Raw genomic sequence first — 10,484 nt, 5'->3', positions numbered from 1 at the left:
ACGAGGGTCCAAAGATAGCACCGCCTTTTTTTTTAAAGTCATTGTCTGGTTCATTGTCTGCCCAGAAAAGTTCTGTCAGGTTTCCTCCTCCTGACCACATCCAGACCGTCGAGTTCTTGGGCGATTGCATCAGACCGATCCAGGCGACTTGCTCCTCGGTGCCGGGGTTGTCCTGACGCAGTTTGTTCATCCCGTGTTTGTCGCCGGGGGCAGCCAGGTCAGTGTAGAAGAGCCGACAATGCCGCTGAGCTTGGAGCCAGTTCTTGTGCTCGCCGACAAAAACGTACTTGCCAAATGTCTGAGACAAGCTCAGCAGGAGCAGCACATAACAGAAGGTTCCCTCCATTGCTGTCGAAGAGAGAACCGTGAGCCGTTTGGAGTTTTTGACCTGTTTGTTCTGTCACATAAAGTAGTATCAAAGCATTTGAGAGATTTGCATGGGGCGGGCCATTTTAAGAAGTGATCCTCTCTGAATCCAGGAGCTTACACAGTCACCAAAGCAAAGCAGAGAAGTGACGCGTATCTGGAAAATGAGTCCCGAATGGCGCCAGGGTTAAGATGTAACGTGCGTCGTCAAGATCTGAATGCAAATTTGCTCACTTTAGGATTTTTTATTCTTTTTTTTAGCTTTTTAAGTGACTGAGAGAGAATTTTCCTTGGAAAAATATGGCTTGAATACAGGTTCAATTCCCCAAAAAAGCAACACATTCCCCATGGTCAGCTCAAAAAAGACAACCGCCAAATACAACGCAGTACTTTCAAGACACTTTAAGAGAGGAAAAACCCAACAATTACACATAATCAAGCAGAGGAGTCGGTGGAAAGGAAAAATTCCCTTTGAACAGGAAGAATCCTGCAGAGCCAGACTCAATGGTGGAGACTTTCTAAAAAATCCAACAGAACTGCATAAAGCAAATTGTATTTGTGAACACTTACGCATTCTTAGGCTGAATCCCATTTCACCCCTTAGCCCTTCCCCTTGGCCCTACCCCTCGTTTTGCGCGTTCACGTGGAGGGGTAGGAGTGTCCCAATTGTCATTATGACGGAGGGGTAGGGCCAAGAAAGAGGGCCAGTCACCCCTCCAAAAGGAGATTCTCGAGAGGCACACTCCAAACGGAGGGGTATCGGCCGATGGCGAGGGGCGCTTGTTCTTTCAGCCTAGGTCATGCCTGGCGGGCGGGGTGAATTCACTTCCGCATTGACGGGAGTGATCGTTTCCACACCCGCGCATTCCAGGCGCATTCCAAACACAACAGATAGACGATTATTTTCAATAAACTGGTTTCTTCAACACGGCCCGCCTGGAATGCGCGGGTGGGAAACGAGCGCCCCCGCCAATGCGGAAGTGAACTAACCCCACCCGCCACTGACGGTCCAGGCGAACAAAACAAGCGCCCCTCGCCACCGGCGCCACTGGATGACAGATTTCTCAGAAAGCCTTCCAAGATCGGCAAAATGGCGGCGTCCGCAACGAAAGACGTTCATAAATGTCAGTATTTTGTCAATTAATAAAGTTTTAAAATGTAAGAAAAACATTCTTCTTCGGCAGATAATTGTCGCATCTGCCTACGTCATCGGCAGCGGCGACTACTGATGACGTACGCGATTGTCGGAGGGGTGTCCCAATTCGGAGGGGTTGACTTTCTCCCCTACCCCTTAGCACTCCGTTTCATAGGCGGAGGGCTAAGGGGAAGGGCCAAGGGGAAGGGCTAAGGGGTGAAATGGGATTCAGCCTTAGTCTTTCTGTCACCGATTGTCATCACTCTTGCCTGAGCTTCGGTTCGCACACCCCCGTGTGGCACATCTTTGGAAAAGCAGCCTTTGTCTCCCTCCCACCTCCCTGCGGTCAGTCCTGAACCATTGCAGTAAGAAGCTGTTCTGTCGCACAGAACTTCATTTTCACCCTCCGGTCGTCACTGCATGCCCATTGGAAGCATCCAAATCCATGTCATCCATCTCTTTTTCAGCTGAAACCCCAAAAAATCCTTCATTTTTAACTCGAATGGCATGTGTTCATCCATCACATCACTGGCCAGTGCAGTCCCATTGCCCGACTTTCTCCATTTGTTCTGCAGCTTGAATTTAACCCAGTGAGGAATGCAAATACCCGATGTGTTTCACCATTCAATACATCAGCAGTGTAAAATTGAGGGTACATCTTGGCCCAAAAATGGACTTCATGAACACATTTGGAATAAATAAGATTTAGAATGTTTGCATCAGTCATCTTTGGCACATTGCATGCTTTCATGCCTCTGTGTTCATCCTCCACTGGCTCTCTTATCGGTGTCGTCAATACTTTCTTTGCAGCTCGCTCCCCTCTGGGTTTGGCCAAGACTCCCCTGTCAGTGCAGGGACTGAAGCCTCATCAGCAGGGAGGATGAGGTCAGATTCTGGAAAGTTCAAGTCCCTGTCATGTACAGAGCATGTCTTCCTTGTAGATAGATTAACATTTTTAGTCTCTGCTGCCCTCTAGTGCTCAAAAGCCAGTCCTGCTTTAGAGCTCACCCATCTGCTCCAATTCATGCTTTGCGCTCAAGTGTGTCTCCCCATTTTCCTCCCCCCTCTTTCCTCCTCGCTTCAGACTCTTCTGATTCTAATGATGGAGACCAAGGTAAATCACTCCCAATATTTCCTGTTTCAAGGCAGAAAAAGAAAAAAGGGAGTGAATTTGAGTGAAAGCTAATGTGATTTTGTGATGTCTTTGTGTTTCTTAGATAATCGTGGTCTTGGAGCTCAGCAGTGCAATACTCCTCTGTCTTCCAGCAGTCCCATCCACAGTGCTGATGGGTAAGATTTTAAAAGACGCTGACTTTCTTGAACATTCCAAGAAGGAGTCGAGGTCGAGGTCAAACATGCTTTGGAGCCACGATCAAACCTTTTTCAACTACTTTTTCTTCTGCAGTCGAGGGACTGGTTCTCCCATGAACGCCAACCGGCCCGCCTCTCCTGAGGGTCAACATCATGGGCATCCACTCGGTCCCGGGCAGCCGTAACACACTCCACCGCACGGTGGCCACCAACACGCCGCCAAGCCCCGCCCTCCAGAGACGCCTGGGTCAGGCCAGCCCCTCGCTGGCGAGACACCCGTCCCCGGGGGGCGTCCCGTGTAGCCCCCTGATCGGGCAGAGCCCCAAAATGGCGTCGGCCGGCATGCCCCTCAGCCCCCTGATGGGGCGCCGTGCAACAGCGAGCACGCCCGACGAGCTGGACGCTGCCTCCCGCCAGGATAGCGCCCAGCCGCCCGCCACCCCCGCCTTCCCCGTCTCCCCCCAGCTGCCCGAGATGAGACACCTGTCCAGCGGAGACGGTGAGAACAAGAACCTGACGCTGACGCCAGTCAGCGGCGGAAGCACGCCCAACCTGACCGGCGCACTGCCGGACGTCTCCAAGTCCATATACGGTGAGGATCCGGAGGACGAGACCCGCGTTTGGACTTGCTGGAGGTAACTTGTCAGTTTCCGTCCCTACAGATGGGTATACGGACATCAAGATGAATGTGAAGTTTGTGCAGGACACCTCCAGGTTCTGGTACAAACCGGATATCTCCAGAGAACAAGGTGAGATGAGGACGCCTCAAATACCTTTCACGAGAGTCTTACCCACCCCTCATTGTCTCATACTCTTCAGCCATCAACCTGTTGAAGGACCAGGAGCCCGGCGCCTTCATATCAGAGACAGCCACTCGTTCCGCGGCGCCTGTGGCCAGCCATGAAGGTGGCGTGCCCACCGCCGACGGTCCAGCAGAACAAGAAAGGTTCCCTCAAATCCCACGGTCTCTTTTGTTCTGTCATTTACACGACAATGTTTTCAAGTGAAAGAGTTTCATTAAGTTTTCGTCAGAAAATGCAACTTTTTGAAAATTTAGAAAATTTTAAGGAAGTTTCAACTCTGTCTTCCTGGAAATGGGGTAAGTTTTTTGGGATAAGGTTTGGGGTAAGGTTTTTGAAAAGTCTTTTATTCCTTCTCCATGGAACCGAGTGAAAACACAGCTTTTTGAAAGTGCTCTAACTCAGTCTTCATACAAATGATAAAAATGCAACTTTTGGGAAAATCCTTTTCCCAGAAATGTGGGGAAATGCAACTTTTTGAAAATGCTCTGACTCTGTCTCTGTGTAAATGACAAAAACACCTTTTTGAACATGCTCTGCTTCTGTGTCAGTGTAAATAGGGGAAAAAATGCAACTTTTTGGTAGTGCTGCTGTTGCGCACCATGGCCGTAGTAAACAGTTTTTCTGCACATAAGAACAGTGTTTGCCTCCAAAGCGTCATGACTTCCAGTCAGACAGCACTCACCTCAACAGGCGAACTAGCGTTCCTGCTGTTTCCATATAAACAGACGTCATTTTCAAAACATTGCCGTGTAAACGCAAAACTGCCCTGAAACAAGTACAGAAAAATGGTGCATCATATAAAGCCGAACTCTCTTTCCTCGTCACCCAGTCGGAGACATGACGAACGAGCTGATCGAAACGAGCGCCAAAGGCCTGAAGGGCTGCCCCAACGAACCCAACTTCAGTGAGCGGCGCTCTGGACGCCGGCGTCGCAGATTCGGGTTTGATCCCCGCTTAATGGAGGTGTCTCTGTGTTTGCAGGGTGCCTCTCGGCCCTGGTGTACCAACCCCGCTGGCCCTGCCCTGCAAGCCCTGCCCCCCCCGGTGACTCGCTCTCACGAAACACAACCGTGTTCTGACTCTGTTCTCTCAACCCAAGACCCAAACGAAGAAGCACTGTAGCTGGCCACGCCCACTGATCCCGTCCTGGAGCTTCTCAAGCAGGGAGCAGGTGAGCGTCTGGAAAGGAATTGAATTGAAAGTCCTTTATTTTGAAATTGCAGTGTTCCAGCAGCACAGAGAACAGAAATATAAATAGAAAAGAAATGTGAAAAACTTACAACGCACCACCATGCATAAAAAATTAAATATAATTTAAATAAAAATGTAGGACAAATATATTTCAATAACAGATGTAAACTAACAGATATAATATAAACATTTGAATATAAAATTAAGGCAGATATAATTAAATAACAGATATATAGTAACAGATATAAATTAAATATAATTTAAATAAAAATTCAAGACAGATAGATATGTACAATATGATAATAATAATAGCAGATATAGGTTAAATATAATTTAAATATACATTTATTACAGACACATATGTACAGTATAATAAAAAAAATGACAGAATCTCAAAAAAATCTATACACAGAAGTTTCACAGAATTGTATGGATGATGGATTATTGCACGAGATAAATGATTGTCTTGACATTTAGGCGTGTGTGTGTGGTGTGTGTGTTTGGTCTCGTCGGAGCAGTGGTATTTTACTTTATTATCCCGTTTTGGAGAAAACTTTGATTACTTTTGAATAATCATCACATTGTCACCTTTTTACCTTACAGTTCAGAAGGTTCCAGAAGAAGCTCATGGTAAAGGCCTCTTTGCGCCATTTTGTTCAAAAGCATGAGGAACGTCTCATTTAATCTGAACAGTGGTTTTTCTTTATTTTTTTTGCAGCATGCAACGTCCTCTACATCAACTCGGTGGACATGGAGTCTCTGACGGGGCCTCAGGCCGTGGCCAAGGCCATCAGCCAGACGCTGGCCAGCAACCCGCTGCCCGCCGCCACCACTGTGCACTTCAGAGTGTCGGCACAGGGCATCACGCTCACCGACAGCCAGAGGAAGTGAGCGCCCGCCATTTTTACTGTTTCTTTTAGACATTTTTCTTCAATCAAATCGTCGTTCAGTTGTGCTAGTCGAAGAAGTTTTAGCAACTCTTCATTATTATTTGAAAAATAAACAGGATTCCATGAATAAAATCAACATGAGCTGTAAATACAGGACGTTTTTAATATCCGTTTGCTCTCTTTTGTTCTTTTCCTGCAGGATTTTCTTCAGACGGCATTATCCCATCAGCACGGTCACTTTCTGCGACGTCGATCCCCAGGAGAGGAAGTAAGAACTCATTTATCTGTTGACAAAAAAGCCCTCAAAAAAACCTTTTGAGTGTCTAAATTTGGGAAGAAAAAACTTGCAACAACCAAAAATGTAATGATCTTCATAATTACCTCTGCCAGGAGGTTATGTAATCATGTCGGTTTGTTGGTTGGTTTGTTAGCAAGATCCCAGAAAAAGTAATTGACGGATTGCAATGAAACTTTGTGGAAGGTGGGTCTTGGGCTAACCTAGAATTGATTAAATTTTGGGGATGATCCGGGTCACTGTCTTGATCCAGGAATTTTTTTAAAGGATTCTTTATCATTGAGACATAGGGAGTCTTTCACATGGTTGGGCAGGCCCGCCGACAGGGGGAAGTGGGAAGCGCCGTACACCAACTGTCAGATCGGCGCCCCTGTTAACCGATCTGACGGTTCATACAGGAGACGCGGGGGACCGCCGCATCCATCGCGGCTCGCGTCGTGAACCGTGGCCGCTCTGCTCCTCTCTGTTTTCTCTGCGAGCCGCGCGTGCCGTGCACTGCCAGTTGTAAAGCTGGACAGAGCAGATCGCACCACACAGGAAGTCGGGAACGGAAAATACGACAGAATCCGGTAAATTTTCAAATTAAAATGAAGTAAAATAACAAATTATGTTGCTTTTTGGTTTTCCTTTTCAGATAAAGACACACACACACACACACACACACACACAGGGAGAGAGGGTGACAGACAGAGGCACCGCACGCTGCAGCGCCCCGCTCCGATCACACCCCCGATCACAATGTTGTTCGATTAGATATGGTGTTCTTATGTTTGTTGGTGACTGATTTGAGCTGTGGCGGAGATCTGCGCTCTCTGAGTGCCAATTTCTAGTTCACCCAGAAATGTCATATTTTTTGTCATTTTTTTGTTTTATAAAGCCAATAATGTCATAATTTTGTCATTTTTCCACAAAATAAACTCAGTAATGTAGGATTTTTTTTTTGTCATTTTTTTGATTTGACAAACAAAATATTGTACAATTATGTCCCTTTTCAATGTAATGTCATTTTCTTCATATAGTAAAGCCAATAATGTCATAGTTTTACCATTTTCCCATAAAATAAACACAGTAATGTAATTGTTTTGGTGATTTTTCTACATAATAAACTCAATAATGTATAATTTAGACCCTTTTCAATGTAATAACTAAAAATAATCTTATTATTTTGAGATTCTCTTGATATAATTGAACAAATAATCTCATAATTTTGTAATTTCTCCAGAAAATAAACCCAGTAATGCAATAATCTTATTGTTTTTCATATAATAAATCCAACACTATAATAGTTCTGTCATTTTTTTAAACACAATAAATCCAATAATGTGCATTTTTTTCCTATACTCCAATTTCTCTAGTTATTTTCCGATGTTCTTAATATAATAAAGCCAATCACGTCATTTTTTGCCATTTTATTTGTAATAAAGCCAACAATGCAACAAATGTTTCCTTTTTTGATTGTAATAATAAATCCAATTAAAGCCGCAAGCGGCGTCAAAAGGCCCTCGCCGGCTGCTTAACCTGACCCGCCCTGTTTTATTCTTTCATTGATGTTTGTCAAATTTGGCACATTTCCATGGCAACAAGTACATTTGAGCTGATGGGAGATTTTTCACTTGGGCCCATTAGAATAACATAGGGAACTTCAGCCATCGCCACGGCAACACCGTTGATATTACAATATGGTTACCATTTGCTTTTTTGATCGGGACCACATGAAGAATTTATCCCCCAAATTCCATTCATTTCTGATAAACGCGTCGGGCTTGTCGAGACCTAATAATTTTACACCCCATACAGATTTTATTTTGATCCTGTAGGGGGCGCTGTAACGCCGATTTTCAAAATTTCACTGTCAATGTGTCCAGGAAGGAAGGATTAATCAGTGTTTAAAATTTGGTTTGGATTGGAGTCATTATGTAGAAATGGCAGCTATTTATCACACTGAAAAAATGGCAAAATTTGTCATCAAATTTGTGGCGTTGCCACGCGGAAACCGTAATCTGAAGATTTGTGAATTGGATAACTTTTAATTGTCTACTTGTGTAGATGGTGTCCACCAAATTTCAGCTCATTTGGAGAAGCGCGCGATCAAAACGAACATTTTGTACGACGCCCTGGAAAACTCCGACTCAGCATTTTTTAAAATTCAATCCCAGATAGCTGCTTTCCTGCTGTTCTGAGGGTGGGGTCATAATAGTATATTTTGTTTATCCTTACAAGGCGAATGTGTATACCGAATTTTGTGGCTGCACGACAATCACAATATGTGACTCTCAGACATATTAAAAAAAAATTTCGCCGGAACTAAATTTTGTGCAAAATTTGATGAGTTTTCGAGCATGTTTAGGGGGTCAAATTCCTGTTTAAAGAGCAGAAGAAGAAGAAGAAGAAAGAAAGAAAGAAAGAAAGAAAGAAAGAAAGAAAGAAAGAAAGAAAGAAAGAAAGAATAATATTTTTTGCAAAAACAATATACGATTTTTTTTTCCCGCCGTTATTTTGCCCACATGTTATATATTTTCGGAAAGGTCTCGACAAGCTCGGCGCGTCTGTGAGGTGTTTGAGAGTATGAATGTCTGTGGTCGAGCGCTACGCGCTCCACAAGTCATGTTTGTGTGTGAGAGTGTGTGCGTGTTTTTTGTATTTGTACACGTGTGTTTGAGTGCATGTCGGGGTGTGTGTGTCTGGACATGTTGGCCTGTGTCTGAGGTCGAGCGCTGCACGCTCGACTTGTCATTTTTGTACGTTTGAGCGTGTGAAAGGCCTTTGGTCGAGCACTGCGCGCTCGACTAGTCGTCTGTGTTGCAGAAACAATAGGCCCTTCGCCCTTGGGTTTGCCGCCGATTCCGGTCTACCGGCAGGAGGAGGCGATTGGCTCTGCAGGTTCTGGACAGCGTGAATTAGCTGCCTCGTCTCCTGGCGTGTCGTCCTCATTTCCGTCACATCCGATGACATGTGCCACTGTGTTTGCTGAAGCAAATGCCTCTCACGACAGATGTCATCTAACTCTGCTTTACATTTCTCCAGTCGGTTTCTCCGGGGCCATGCAGAAGGTAAGGGCGTAAAGTGCTCATGCAGCTGCTCCTGTTATGAGCTCTTGAGGGATGGCATGTGGGCGAGCTCGTCCTCCTGACTGTGTAGTTGGCTCTCAGCTCCGTAGCACATGTCCATTTCTTGAAGAACATCGTCCCGCCTCTGCCAGTCTCTCGGCCGGGAAGAACCATCTGGGGGGGGTGAAGGGGGCCTTCCTGGCCGCGCCCTTCAGGGGAGCCGTCTCTGCGTCCTTTCTGTATGGTGGGCCCATTTCATAGTCAGCATAGCGGGCAGGCAGACGAACAGTCCGTTTTGGGCGCGCGCCGTACTCCTCATACTCCAGACCTCGATCCATATTGGACATAAACACAATGATAATCCGGCTCGAAGGACCATCAACTGTAACGGAGGAAACCTGGTTGGGGTTAGGACTAGTTCTTAATCAGGATTTATCTTCTGTTCATGTCCGGTGTGTCGGCCAGAACCCCACTTGTGGCCACTTCAGGTGGAGTAATGAGGAGGGAGGCAGGTTGCAGGTGAACGAAGGCTTTTAATCACAGTTCAGCAGGCATACAAACTGTACTCGTGAGCGTGGATAATGTGGGTCTGTGTGGGTGTGCGTGTGTGTGTGGTTTCCTAAACAAAGGAAAGAAACAATCAATTAATAAACTGACATGACGGTAACTACAGTACAGAATAAACATCAGGTTACCACTTCTACAGCGCCACAGGAAACGTAATCATGCAAAAATAAACTGGCGTTCATGATCACCCAGGCACTGTGGTTTATTGTGAAGGGCACCGGAAGCTTGCTCATCATCTACGGCAATGGTGAATAACTCGACACAAGTAATAATGGGGAAGCAGTCATGCCCAGGTTCTGCCAGCTGTGCAACACGTGAGCTTGTGACTGGACCACCGTCAATAGCAGACTAACCGACGGCAGGGAACGGCAGCCCATCCGCGCCGTGCTAATAGTTAGCCACAACATGCCCAGCGCTAACCCAACTTCCCCACCGGAGCCGCGATACGCCCAGCGCCAACCCGACTTCCTGACAGAGACGCCCACTCGCCAGCTATTAAACCGAAACCCAACATAACATGCAACAGCTGACATTATGAGCCGACGGTGGAAAATAAGTGATAGGTGAACTTACTTGTCATTGACGCACACAATCTATCGATCCCTCATCCCGTGCACTGCTGCTGCTCCGTCGTGACGGCACTGAGCTACAGGTGTAGAGGGGGGCGTGGCGGCGAGACGGCGTGACATATACACCTCTGTGACCTATAACCCCGTGACAACTAAATACACCCATTCTAAACATATAAACAAACTTTGTGGCCTTTTCTACAATAGTGCTATAGATAGGTCTATATAGAGCTCGAGATAGATATAGTGCTATAGATAGGTCTATAGAGAGCTCTAAATAGATATAGTGCGATAGATAGGTCGACAGAGA

General features: G+C 46.0%; 1 pseudogene; it reads left to right on the top strand.

Moving 5' to 3' along the window:
- Positions 1-2,965: 2,965 nt before the first annotated feature.
- On the top strand, positions 2,966-5,968 carry LOC115383606 (tensin-like; annotated as a pseudogene).
- The last annotated feature ends 4,516 nt before the right edge of the window (positions 5,969-10,484 follow it).

This window comes from Salarias fasciatus (assembly GCF_902148845.1).
Source record: "Salarias fasciatus chromosome 23 unlocalized genomic scaffold, fSalaFa1.1 super_scaffold_20, whole genome shotgun sequence".
Lineage (NCBI taxonomy): Eukaryota > Metazoa > Chordata > Actinopteri > Blenniiformes > Blenniidae > Salarias > Salarias fasciatus.
This window is presented reverse-complemented; position numbering and strand designations above follow the sequence as displayed.